The sequence below is a fragment of the Pinus tabuliformis genome, chromosome Q (assembly GCF_031772625.1).
Source record: "Pinus tabuliformis cultivar Carrire ecotype Pingquan chromosome Q, CPIR1, whole genome shotgun sequence".
NCBI lineage: Eukaryota > Viridiplantae > Streptophyta > Pinopsida > Pinales > Pinaceae > Pinus > Pinus tabuliformis.
In genome coordinates this window covers 1,028,359,134-1,028,370,724 of record NC_142296.1, presented here as the reverse complement: position 1 = coordinate 1,028,370,724, position 11,591 = coordinate 1,028,359,134, and positions in this window count along the sequence as shown.

Here is an 11,591-nt window from a genome sequence, read left to right as displayed (position 1 = left end):
ATGTTAGCACCTAAATCTGCCTTAGGCTGAAGGAAGGCAAAAATTAGGGTAACCACAAACCACGCTCATTCTGGTAGCTAGCCCTACCAGAATAGGAGAGGGCTCTCTCCGAGTCACGCTCAGTGAATATATAAGCAAAAATGGTTTGAGATGACTTACAATGAAATATTTACCTTAGGCTAGTAAGTGAATAGGGATTCTGGAAACAATTTTATGAATGACCGAGCTTTTGAGATGTTATGGGACCGGTGCTCAGCAAAGAATAGAGAATTTCATACAAAGGCATAGATTATTCCGTGAGGCAAGGCAGACGGAAAATGTAGCAATTTAGTTTGAAGTAACGCGGAATGAGTAGATTGCTGAAGAGAGTGAAAATGGCATGGTTACACAAATCCTTTTCAACAGAAGAAAAACACTGAACATGAAATTTTCCCACAGGCAGAGCAATAAAATTGAATTCTACCTAATCTCACTCAGAAAATTTCACTGGAAATGAACATGAAATGAATTATGAGACATAACGAAATACATATGAAAACATAAGAGACACATTTGCTACACTCACAACCACAAGAATCTCATGAAACAGAGCCGCTGCCTTTCATTAATTCTCTGTCAAAATATACAATGCAGAAACAAAGTTTCTTTCCCACAGTCTCCCAGAAGTTACAAGCCAACCAACTCTTTGCAAATAAATTGCATACAATATATAGAATGTGTGAGGAAGAGATAGAACACCCAAGGGTTGGGGAGTTACTCGAATCATTGCAAAATGGAGATGGAGAGCCAACCATCAGCTACAGGTGCAGCGCTGCAAACATGACATTTGGCATTGGGGTGACCGTTTGCCTTCCTTCGCCACTTGGATAGAAGCCCATCTGGAGAAAAAAATCTTTAAATGCCGCCTTTGGTGCCAAAAAACCGAAGTGTAGATGACCGGGCCCACTTGGAGAAGTCGCGACCCGAAATTTCGCGAAACGGGAGCAAATTGGCAGTTTTTTCCTCTGTGCGCCACGCCAAATTCTCTGTGCGTTGCGCCACTTTGGAGCCTATTTTGGGGCACTTTCAAGTGTCCAAAATGTGCCCAAGTGGGCTTGTTGGAAATCCTGTCCTGTCTACTTTCTAACCCCACTAGAATTTCCAAATTTGGTGCTCATTTTCCCCTCCAAATATTCATTCTCCCAAGACTGCTTTCTGTGTGTCAAAAAAGTGGCAGAGAGGCCATTTTTGGGGTTTTTTTGACCTTTAGGAGACCCAGATCTTGTCAAAATTTCTTGCCCGGACACCAGTAGGCGTAATTTTCAATGCTGAATCCAAATATACAAGCCGTTCCTCGATTAGAGCCCTAGAATTTTAGCGTCGCGCTAGTGGCGCGACGCACAGGGAGGAATTTCCTGTTTTATATCCAAAAATTTGCCAAGTGACCAAAATTTGCCCAATTTTTTTGAAATTTGGGCTGGATGTTCCCTATGAAGTGTTATGTTGTGCCAAGGAAGCCTCAACCAAGATTCGAAGCCGATCTTGCTCCTTTGCCTCCTTTGCCTCTTTTGTCGCTTTGCTCAATTTTGCCTTTAGGCTCCTGATTCTTGCTTTGGAGCTCATGTTTCGGGCCATGTAGTGATGAGTCATGTGCCTCAGCATGTCTTTCTCCCTGTTGGCTTTATCCAACCACTGCTCCACGTTAACGTTCACTTTCTCTAACACATACTCCCGGTCCTCGTCCCTTTGCTCCATAGGTCTGCCTTGTGCTGCCAAGATGTGTTGCCAGTTTTCCTTGATCATTTGCAACTCTATCTCAGCTAGCCGATCCTCAAGTTGCTTGTTCCTCTGCTCTAGATACTGCACGTTCCACTTGGCCCTCTCCAAGTCCAGGGATAGGTTCTCAATCACTGATTGCTGCTCCTGAATGATCTCTCCCAGCTCAACATTCGTAGGTTCTGCATCTGTCTCATCATCCTGGAGGAGAACAAACTCGGTCTCTCGCTCACCTGATGGCCCTTCCTCCTACACTGTTTCCTTGCGCTTACCCTGCTCCTGTGCTGCTGATGTCGGAAGCAAGGCCCCTTCCACCCTGGGTGGAGATAACACTCGCTTTGCTGCTGCGAACAATGGTCTACTGCCCTTCTGATATGTGATGTATACTGGCATGGTGGCAGCCTCATGGCGCTCAAACTGATGTGAAGGACCCCCCATCTCATGCTTTTCCTCTGATACCACCGGTGGAGCGCTGAAGAAATCATGGGAGATGAAGTCCTCCAAAGAAATACCCTGCAATCCCAACTGATGGTCCACCAAAATCCGGATGAGAGCAAAATGATAGACACTGTTTAGCTGCTGTCGAGGGGTCTTGCGCTGCATGAAGTCTTTCATCTTCTCAATGTTGTTGCAAATGAAAAATGGGAGGCTCATCATCTGCACCCTGGTGAAGTGCATGAGCAACCTGATGTGATATGCATAAAGGCAGGAAAACCTTCCCTCACAACTGAAATACTTCATGATCAACCTCATGAGTGGGGCATTCTCATCCCTCAAAAATCTGAATGGAAAAACTCTGGTGAGCTGGCTCAAACAGCTGTTCTTGATGTAAGGCTCATAATGATGCCTCTCCACTTTCTTTTTCTTATGCCACTGTTCTCCAATGTTCGATATCCCTGTTGCCACTGATATGGTTTCCGGTGTCAATGTGAAAGTGACCCTAGCCAGGACAGATTGACCTCCCTGTAGATGAAGTGCAAAAAGGTGGGCCAACTCATGATGGACTCTGACATTTGCCACCCTTTGACAAAATTCATAACAGGCCAAGTGCTGGAAACAAGACATGGCAAGCGGGCATGCCTGCAGCTCAGTGAGGGTGTTTGGCTCATCTCTAAGATGCCTTTCGCTCCAGTGATGTCTCCTATGGGCCCTCTCTCCTGAAGATGTGTCACTATGGGTCCCCTCCTCATACTCTGATGAAATTTCTGATGCCATTACTGCTGTTTGTACCCTAAGTTTTATGCTGCCCTCTGAATCCAATGGAACTGGTGGTTGCCCTGAAAATCTGTCACCAAGGGGACAATAAAATAGGGAGTGTTAGGAGAGGAATGATGAAAAGGGAAATAGGGGTTTAAAAGGAGAAATTTATCAGGGATTTGGGAGCGTTTTGGGTATGGTGTTGATGGGGTAGGGTTTGGATATTTTGAGCCATAGGAATAAAGGGAACAAATGGATATGATTACAGTGGAGCTAGGGTGATTATTAGGGGAAACTGCTACAGGGGAATTAGTTGATAGAGGTAGGGTAGGAGCATACTTTAGCAATAATGTCACTATAGCAAAACCCTAGCTTCTTGACCTTCTTTGTGTCATCTTTGTTTTACTTTTAATTTTTTTTTTGCATTTGATTCATGGTCATCGAAATCACATTCCTCTTCAAGTTAAATGCCAATGGTGAAGGTAGTTGGGCTACCTCTCCAATTTTGAGGGTTATTCACAAAAAATTTGGGCAATTTAGTAAATTTTTGGGCTTATATGTCTGTGCGCCGCGCGCCGGGTATGCGTCGCGCCAGTGTTATATTTACACTGTGGCCGGGCTCCCAGTGCGCCACGCGCCTTGAGTGCGCCGCGCCACCTCGTGTGTGCGCTGCGCACTGTAAATTCACCCAAATTTGCTTGAAAAACAAGGGGGAGGGTTTTAGTGGCGGTTTTAGGGTGGTTTCCTTAGGAAACATGATGGAATGGAGGTAGGAACGATGAGGAGTGAGGGGACAAGGGGAGGGGACAAGGGGAGGGGAGCAGAACCTTGGTGGCATCATCGCAAACTTGCAACCCCATTTATCGCTTTCCTTGGTGATTTTTTCCATGGATGGCCATTGTGCTTTTGGGTACCATTAAACATCTTACAAACCCCAAAGCATAGACAAAATTGACGGAGAAGAGGTTTCAACTGGGCCTACCTCTTGTTTTCTAGCCTCCACCGAGATTTGAAGTAGTTTTGGCAAATTTTTATGCCCCTGGCTATGTGCATCGCGCGCCAAGCCCAGTGCACCGCGCGCTGGGTGTGCATCGCGCCTTTGCAATTTTTCCACTGCGGGCTGGTTGTCAGTGCGCCGTGCCCTCTGTGTGCACCGCGCTCCCTGGTGTATGCGCCGTGCTCCTTGAAATCGGCTCTCACTCACTCAAATTCCTCAAACTTCACTCTCTTACCTTAGCAATGTCTCTCCCAAGCTTGCAAGAGCACAAATGGCTTTGCTTTGGGCAAAAACAAGTATATATAGGCTTGGGAGAGATGGGTTTGATTTTTTCTTCTTTAAAAACCCACTTTCTAATGTTTGTGTTTTGCACTTTTTTCATTGACTTTAAAACACCCTGATTTTCATTTTTTCTTTGAAATTTTGGCTCACATGATGGGATTTTCAGCATTTCTTTGCGGGGACTGTGTGACTGGGCATTTGGCCATGGAAACCATGACTGCATCTGAAAAAGTCAACTGGCGATTTTTTGGAAAATTTTGTCATAATTGACCTTGTTTGACTTTTCTTCAAAATAGAGTTTTGAAGAAGAGTCGAAGTCTCTTCAGGTGATGATGAAGCTTTCTGAACCATAGCTATGTAAGGCCTCCCTCTGGCCTGCATGGCTTGTTTTGGACATGTTTTCAAAGACCAAATTGATGATTTCCTAGACCCAAACATAAAAGATGACTTTGTCCTGTAATAGGACCAGACCTTGACTATCATGGATTTCAGTGATTATGGACCAAGACCTGAACTAGCAGGGGCCAGACATGAGGGAAAATGACTAGCATGACTTTCTCCCTCGGATCATGGCATGTCCCTAGCGAAATGCAGCTGAGTGAAATTGAAATGCACAAAGAGTTTTGATCTCTGACGGAGGGCTGACCAGACCGACTCTAACATTGGCTCCAATGGGGGATGGTAGCTCCTTGGAGGTGCCAAGAATAGCAGATCTCTGGAGGAGCTAGACAGTGCCTTTTGTCCATTGGGCTATGGAGTCATCATTTTGATAAACAGCACAGGACTCTGACTTATTTATAAAACTGGAATAACCAAGAAATTGACTCAAACTTGACATTGAAATAACTCAAAAATTGACTTTACAGACTGAAACCAAACTGAAATAAAAATGGTATTTACAATGACAGTGAAAGCAACGTTAATAGATCAACAGTGATATCGCTTGAGCAGCTGACCATTGATCAGCCCTCCAGGACAATCTTCCTCGTTCATTTCCTTCAGAAGAAAGGCATTCTGACCCCTATATGCTGCGATCTTGAAAGGACCTTTCCACAGATTTTTGAACTTTCCGTGCTTGCCTTTCTCTTCATTCCTTGCATCTCACTTCAGCACCACATCATCCAACTGAAATTTATTCGCGTTTGCTTTTCTGTCATAGATTTTTTTTATCTTCTCCTGCAACTTGGATGTGTTCTTGAAAACTTCCTCTCTTGTTTGCTGCAAGTGGATCATTTGATTCAACCTTCTCTGCATGGGATCTTCCTTAGTGCCAGCCTCCTGAAGAAGTTTGACCACCGGGGCAGCAAGAGAAGCAGGAAATACTATGTCCACTCCATAAACAAGCTCAAACGGTGACATACCAATAGAATTTTTCTGACTGATCCGATCTGCCCAAAGCGCATGGACCAACCTCTTGTTCTAGCTCTTCTTATTTATTTCCAGCAGCTTCTTGATGATGTTGACCAAATATTTATTCGAAGAATCCGCCAATCCATTACCTTGCAGATGATAGGCAGTTGAATGACCCAAAATTATGTGATATTTATGACAAAATTCTACCATCCTTTTCGATTTGAAAGTTGCTGCATTATCAGTGATTAATTTGTTTGGACAACCAAAGCGAGACAAGATGTTATTTTCGAGAAATGAAATGATTACCGTGTCCGTCGCTTGTCTAGTAGGGGCTACCTCAATCCATTTTGTGAAATAGTCCGTCGCTGTAAGGATCCACCTATGCTGTCCGAAAGAGGCGGGATGAATTTCCCCAATGAAATCCAACCCCCACTGCTAGAATGGAGTGCTCACTTCAATAGGCTTAAGTGGAAAAGGCTGTAATTTCTATTTTCCTTCGAAAATTTGACACTTATGACAGCGCTTGACCATCTTATGCACATCAGCAAACAAAGTAGGCCAGTAGTACCTTGCTCTCAAAATTTTGTTCGCTGTTGACTTCCAAAAAAGATGACCTCCACACTCTCCTCCGTGGAAATCCTCCATGACTTTCTTTGCCTCTTCCACCAAAAAATTTAACAAAATGCCACCGGGATCTTTCCAATACAGTGCGGAATTCAAAATACAAAACTTGGCAGCCTTCAATTTGAGTGTTCTCGCTTTGTTTCTAGTCATGCCGGGCGGTGGTGATAGATTTTTCAGCACATATATTATATCAGAATACCATGGGGACGAAGAAAACATTTCAGATACCTGAATTGACGTTCCTTCCTCATTCTCATCGGACATGGCAGCGATCATATTTATGTCCAATGCATGCAAGTTCGATTCGACCATCAGCTTTGCCAACCCCTGTCTTTTGACCAGCTTTGTAGGCTTTATCTCCACATCATATTCGAGCAAGGCTGCAATCCATTTGCCTCTTCTCCCTTCTGGATCGGTCTGCACTAAAACATCTTTTACAGCAGTATTAGGAATATAGGCCAAAATGTGAGAATGTAGGATATACACCCGGAAATCCTTTAATGCCTTCACCAATGCCAGGGCTTGGTTCTCAATGATGTTGTACTTCAAAGCTGCATCCCTTATAGCCCTGCTGAAGAATGCAATGGGTCTTTCATGATCATCCCTGTTCTGCAATAATACCACTGCCATAGTGTGCTCAGACGCAAATGAAAACAATATGAAATCTTGAGTGTAGTCCGGGCTAATTAGAACTGGAGCTGAAGAAAGGGCCAATTTGACCAAGTTGAAAGATTTTACAGCCTCCTCTATCCATTTCACCTGGCTGTCCTTGTTAAGCATGTTGGTCATTTCTTTCAAGTGTTCTGCAAGATTAGGCACAAAACGACGCAAAAAATTCATCTTACCATTGAATGATTGTATTTATTTTTTGTTCCTGGGTAGATCGATTTGCTGAATTGCTTGCACACACGGCAGGTCTATACGAATGCCATCCTTTGAAATGATGTGCCCAAGTAATTTGCCTTCCTCCATGGCGAACAAGCTCTTCTTAGGATTCAGCGATAGACCATATTTCCTGCATTTTTGAAAGACAATTTTTAGGTGATGCATGTGTTCTTCATCAGACTTTGAAAACACCGTCAAATCATCCAAGTACACCACCAAAAACACATCCTTCTCATTCACAAATGCCAAGTCCATTGCCCGTTGAAATGTGGCACCTGTATTCTTTAAACCGAATGGCATTTTGGCATAGTGAAAGGTTCCCCATGGAGTGGTGAATGCTGTCTTGTCTCTATCATCTTCATGGATGGAAATTTGGTTATATCTGGAATAACCATCAAGTAGCGACATACGAGATGCCCCCACTACTCGCTGAAGTATATGGTCCATCTTGGGCAGCGGATAGTTGTCCTTCAATGAGACCTTATTTAGATTTCTGAAACCAATGCATAGGCGGATCTCACTGGTCTTCTTGCGTACAGGTACTAAGTTAGATATCCAATCTGAAAACTTTATAGGCACAATGATGCCTGACTTGTACAACCTGTTTACCTCCTTTTCGATAGATGGCAGCAACTTTGGATTTATCCTTCTCAGCTTTTGTCTAAATGGTTTTTGGTTGGGCTTGATGGGTATTGTGTGCTGAATGATATTTGTATCATAGGTCTTTAAATCAGAATAATCCCAAGCAAATACATCTACAAATGAAGCCATCAAACTGATATATTTGTCCTTGATCTTTGGCGGTAATGCTTTGGACAATTTTACCAACTTTGGATTGGTAGCTGTACCGATGTTGACCTCTTCTACACCCTTCTCTGTCAGTTGCAATGTTGGTTTGCGGGCTACATCATCCTGATTAAAAAGTTCCTCTAGGGGTATCAAGCCTTTAGGAATGATGTTATTCTTCAACTGTAATACGTCCATTTGATTGATCTGCACTTCATCTGTACCATTCCCTTTACCCTCATCGTTTTCCACATCAATTGAGGTTTCTTTGAACTTGCCTTTGTTGAGCAGAAAATCTTTAATCTCCTCATCATCTTGAAACACTTACCAATATCGCTGATTGTCTGGAATGGTTGGACAGTGCTTGACATGGATTTCAAATTTATTGCTGGAGTTCATGGGGATCTTCAAGCTGCTTGCTGCCTTGGCAAGAGCATCAACAATACTATTTTGTATTCGAGGCACACATGTCAAGGTGTATTCTGAAAATAGCTTCAAGATGTCTAAAACTGCATTACGATAGGCCTGCATCCTAGGATGTTTTGCTTGATACTCACCTCTGACCTGTTTTATTACCAACTCGGAGTCGCCATATACTGAAATCCTCTTTGCATTTAGCTTTCTAAGAATCTTCATGCCAACAATCAGAGCTTCATTATTTGAACATTCAAAGGCCAGCTTGTAAGAGCAAACTCTCACGCTGCTAGGCACTTTGTTTGGGGCGGAGAAAGGACTACGTACCCAAATAGCAATACCAGCGCCATCATTCCCTACTGCTCCATCGAAATCCATGGTCCACAAGCCTTCTTCCTCCTCTTGTAAGTGTTGGAAATCTGTTTGCCGTGCCTTGTCTGCTTGCTGTCTATTGTTTTCAGCTGATTGCCCAATCTTTTGCTGCTTTTCTTGTCCTTCTTTCTTCAAGATTTCTCTGAAATTTTTTGTTATTTCCGGAATGTCGTCTGCTTCTACTATCTGACTATCTATCTCATTTAAGCTATCTGAAAACAAAAAAAAGAACTCTAAATCTGTATGTACATAGTTAATAGGATGATTTATCGGTTTCTCGTTGCTTGTGATCATATATTTCATCTTTTGTTCCCGGTATAACTTCCTCATTTGTCCAAACACCGGGATTGTTGCACAGGAGAAATCCAGCTGTAGTGTCCCTTTCAATTTCGCTATCCAAGACCTGGAAAGAAGCATGCCAAACCTTGGAGGAATATCTGCTACCACCACATCCATCAGAACATTTTTCATAGGAAGCTGATCCAAACTCACAACCAAGTCTTTGATGAGTCCTATACACCTTACTCTGCTAGAATCGAATGAATAGAGATCATGATATTGCCGGGTGATGTCTAGACAAAGCTTATGCATGATAGCCTTGGGCATGAGATTGTGAGAAGCTCCAGAGTCGAACATGGCATTGTGTAACACAAAATCATGCAATCGCAAACTGATATAGAAGGGTGGAACATCGCTATCGGGAGACTCACCATTCGTTTCTGGTCCAAAAATCATTTCAGGTTGATCATCTTCTACATTTACCATGTCTGACATTGGGTCCAAATTCAACATTTTAGAAATCTGTCCTCTATAACTGTTGTTCTTCATTATTTCAGTCAAAGGGATGGATACCTTTAGCTTAGAAATCTCATTCTCTAGGCTGAAAGTAGGAGTTTTTTCTACCTCTTTGACTGGGATCTCTTTCCTTTCCTTTTCTTTTGATGTGGCTGGTTGCTGTGATTGTTCTGTTGATTTTGATTTGCTGCTCTTGGGACCAACCGCCTCCTTTCCCTTCCTTTGTGTAGCTGATGGATCATTCTTTGTTGTTTCACCCTCCTTCTTTTTCTGAATTGGTTTGGCCGACACATCTCTGTTTCTAAGGGAATATCGTTGCTGTTGTGTGGACAAAGCATTCATATAACCCCTTTGATATTCTTCTGATTCTTCCTCCAACACGGTGTCGCTAGCTAGAATAAAATCAGTGTCTTGGTGTGTAGCCGAATTTACTGCACATTCTTCCTCTTCAGTGATGTAAGTAGGCAGCTCATCTAGAGTAAAGATATGGTTTTCCTCGCCTATTACATTCCCGTCCTCATCTGACTCTGGTCCATGCACAAAATTCTGCTACAAAGGTGTTTGTACCGGTTGTTGTGCTGTCTGCTCTTGAGTTTGCTGATCTCTTTGTCTTATTCTATATTGTGGCTGTTGTTGGCCACGAAATTTAGGATTCCTAACTTGTCGCTCTGGCTTATCAAGTTTTACCCTTTCAAGCATCTGCTCTACCTTTTTGAGAAGCTGATCCATTGAAGAAGATTCTTCTTTCACCGTGGTTTTCTTCTCTGCTTTTGCTCTAGCTCTTTTGGACAGTAGATTTTCCTCAACGCTGACTGCAATTTTCTGCATGTCTTCCATTGTAGCCGGTTCTCTCTCTCTTAATTGGTACGCCATGTCAGCATCAAAACCATCTGGAAACTTCATCATCGCTAGTCCCATAGGTGGCTTTAGATGGTCTGGAATTTCATTGTAGACTACATTAAATCTAACACAATATTCTTGGACCGACTCACTGGCATTCCGTTTGATTTGCTCGTATTCGGCCAGAATTTGAAGGGGATTCTTTTTCACTTCCCACCGGTTCAAAAATTGTCTTTGTAGCTCAACCAAGGTAGTGATGCTTGTAGCCGTCAAACCTCTGAACCATTTCCTCACATCACCTGCAAAAGTTTGTATAAAGAGCCTCATTGCCACGTTCTCCGCATCGATCTCATGAAGTTCATAAAAGTCTGCCATTTTGTCTACATGTTGCTGAGCAGTAATGCTGTTAGGAGTGCCATCAAAAAATGGGATTTTACTTTGATAATCATTTAGCATGTCATCTAGGACTTGGGGTAGAACAAGGGGTGTGAAACGGGCAGCCATCATTCTCGGTGCATTTGGCCTTGGAGGTGTTGGAGGAGTGTGCACAGTTTGCAAGGGGCTTGCAATTGGAGTTTGGGGCTGTGTTGCAATGTAATTATCAATTAGTCTATTGGCTATTTCTGTTTCAAGGTCTACAAGAAATTGCAGATTGGGGACGGTATAATCAACAACCCTTTCGGATTTAGATTCAAACAGTGATATCTCAAATCGTTCGTCAAACTCAAGCTCTTCAAGATACTCAAAAATATCGGGACATGAATGGGATTTGAACATGGGAGTTATGGTGCTTTCTTGACGAAGGAGTCTTGGGATCAAATTGGGGTTTTTGTAAATATGAGGAGGGTCCGTGTCTGGATTCGCTCTGGTATATCATCTCGAATCCAGCGTGTTATTGAGAGAAATTATGGGACACAACCAACTTACTCAGCCTTTCCAATCCTAAGTTCATCATCCGGAAGCCTAGAATTCTTATGAAACAAGGGGATTTGATTTTCAACTGTCCCCCAGTATGGTCACCACTATGTTAACACCTAAATCTACCTTAGGCTGAAGGAAGGCAAAAATTAGGGTAACCACAAACCACGCTCAGTCTGGTAGCTAGCGCTACCAGAACAGGAGAGGGCTCTCTCCGAGTCACGCTCAGTGAATATATAAGCAAAAACAGTCTGAGATGACTTACAATGAAATATTTACCTTAGGCTAGTAAGTGAATAGGGATTCTGGAAACAATTTTATGAATGACCGGGCTTCTGGGATGTTATGGGACTGGCGCTCAACAAAGAATAGA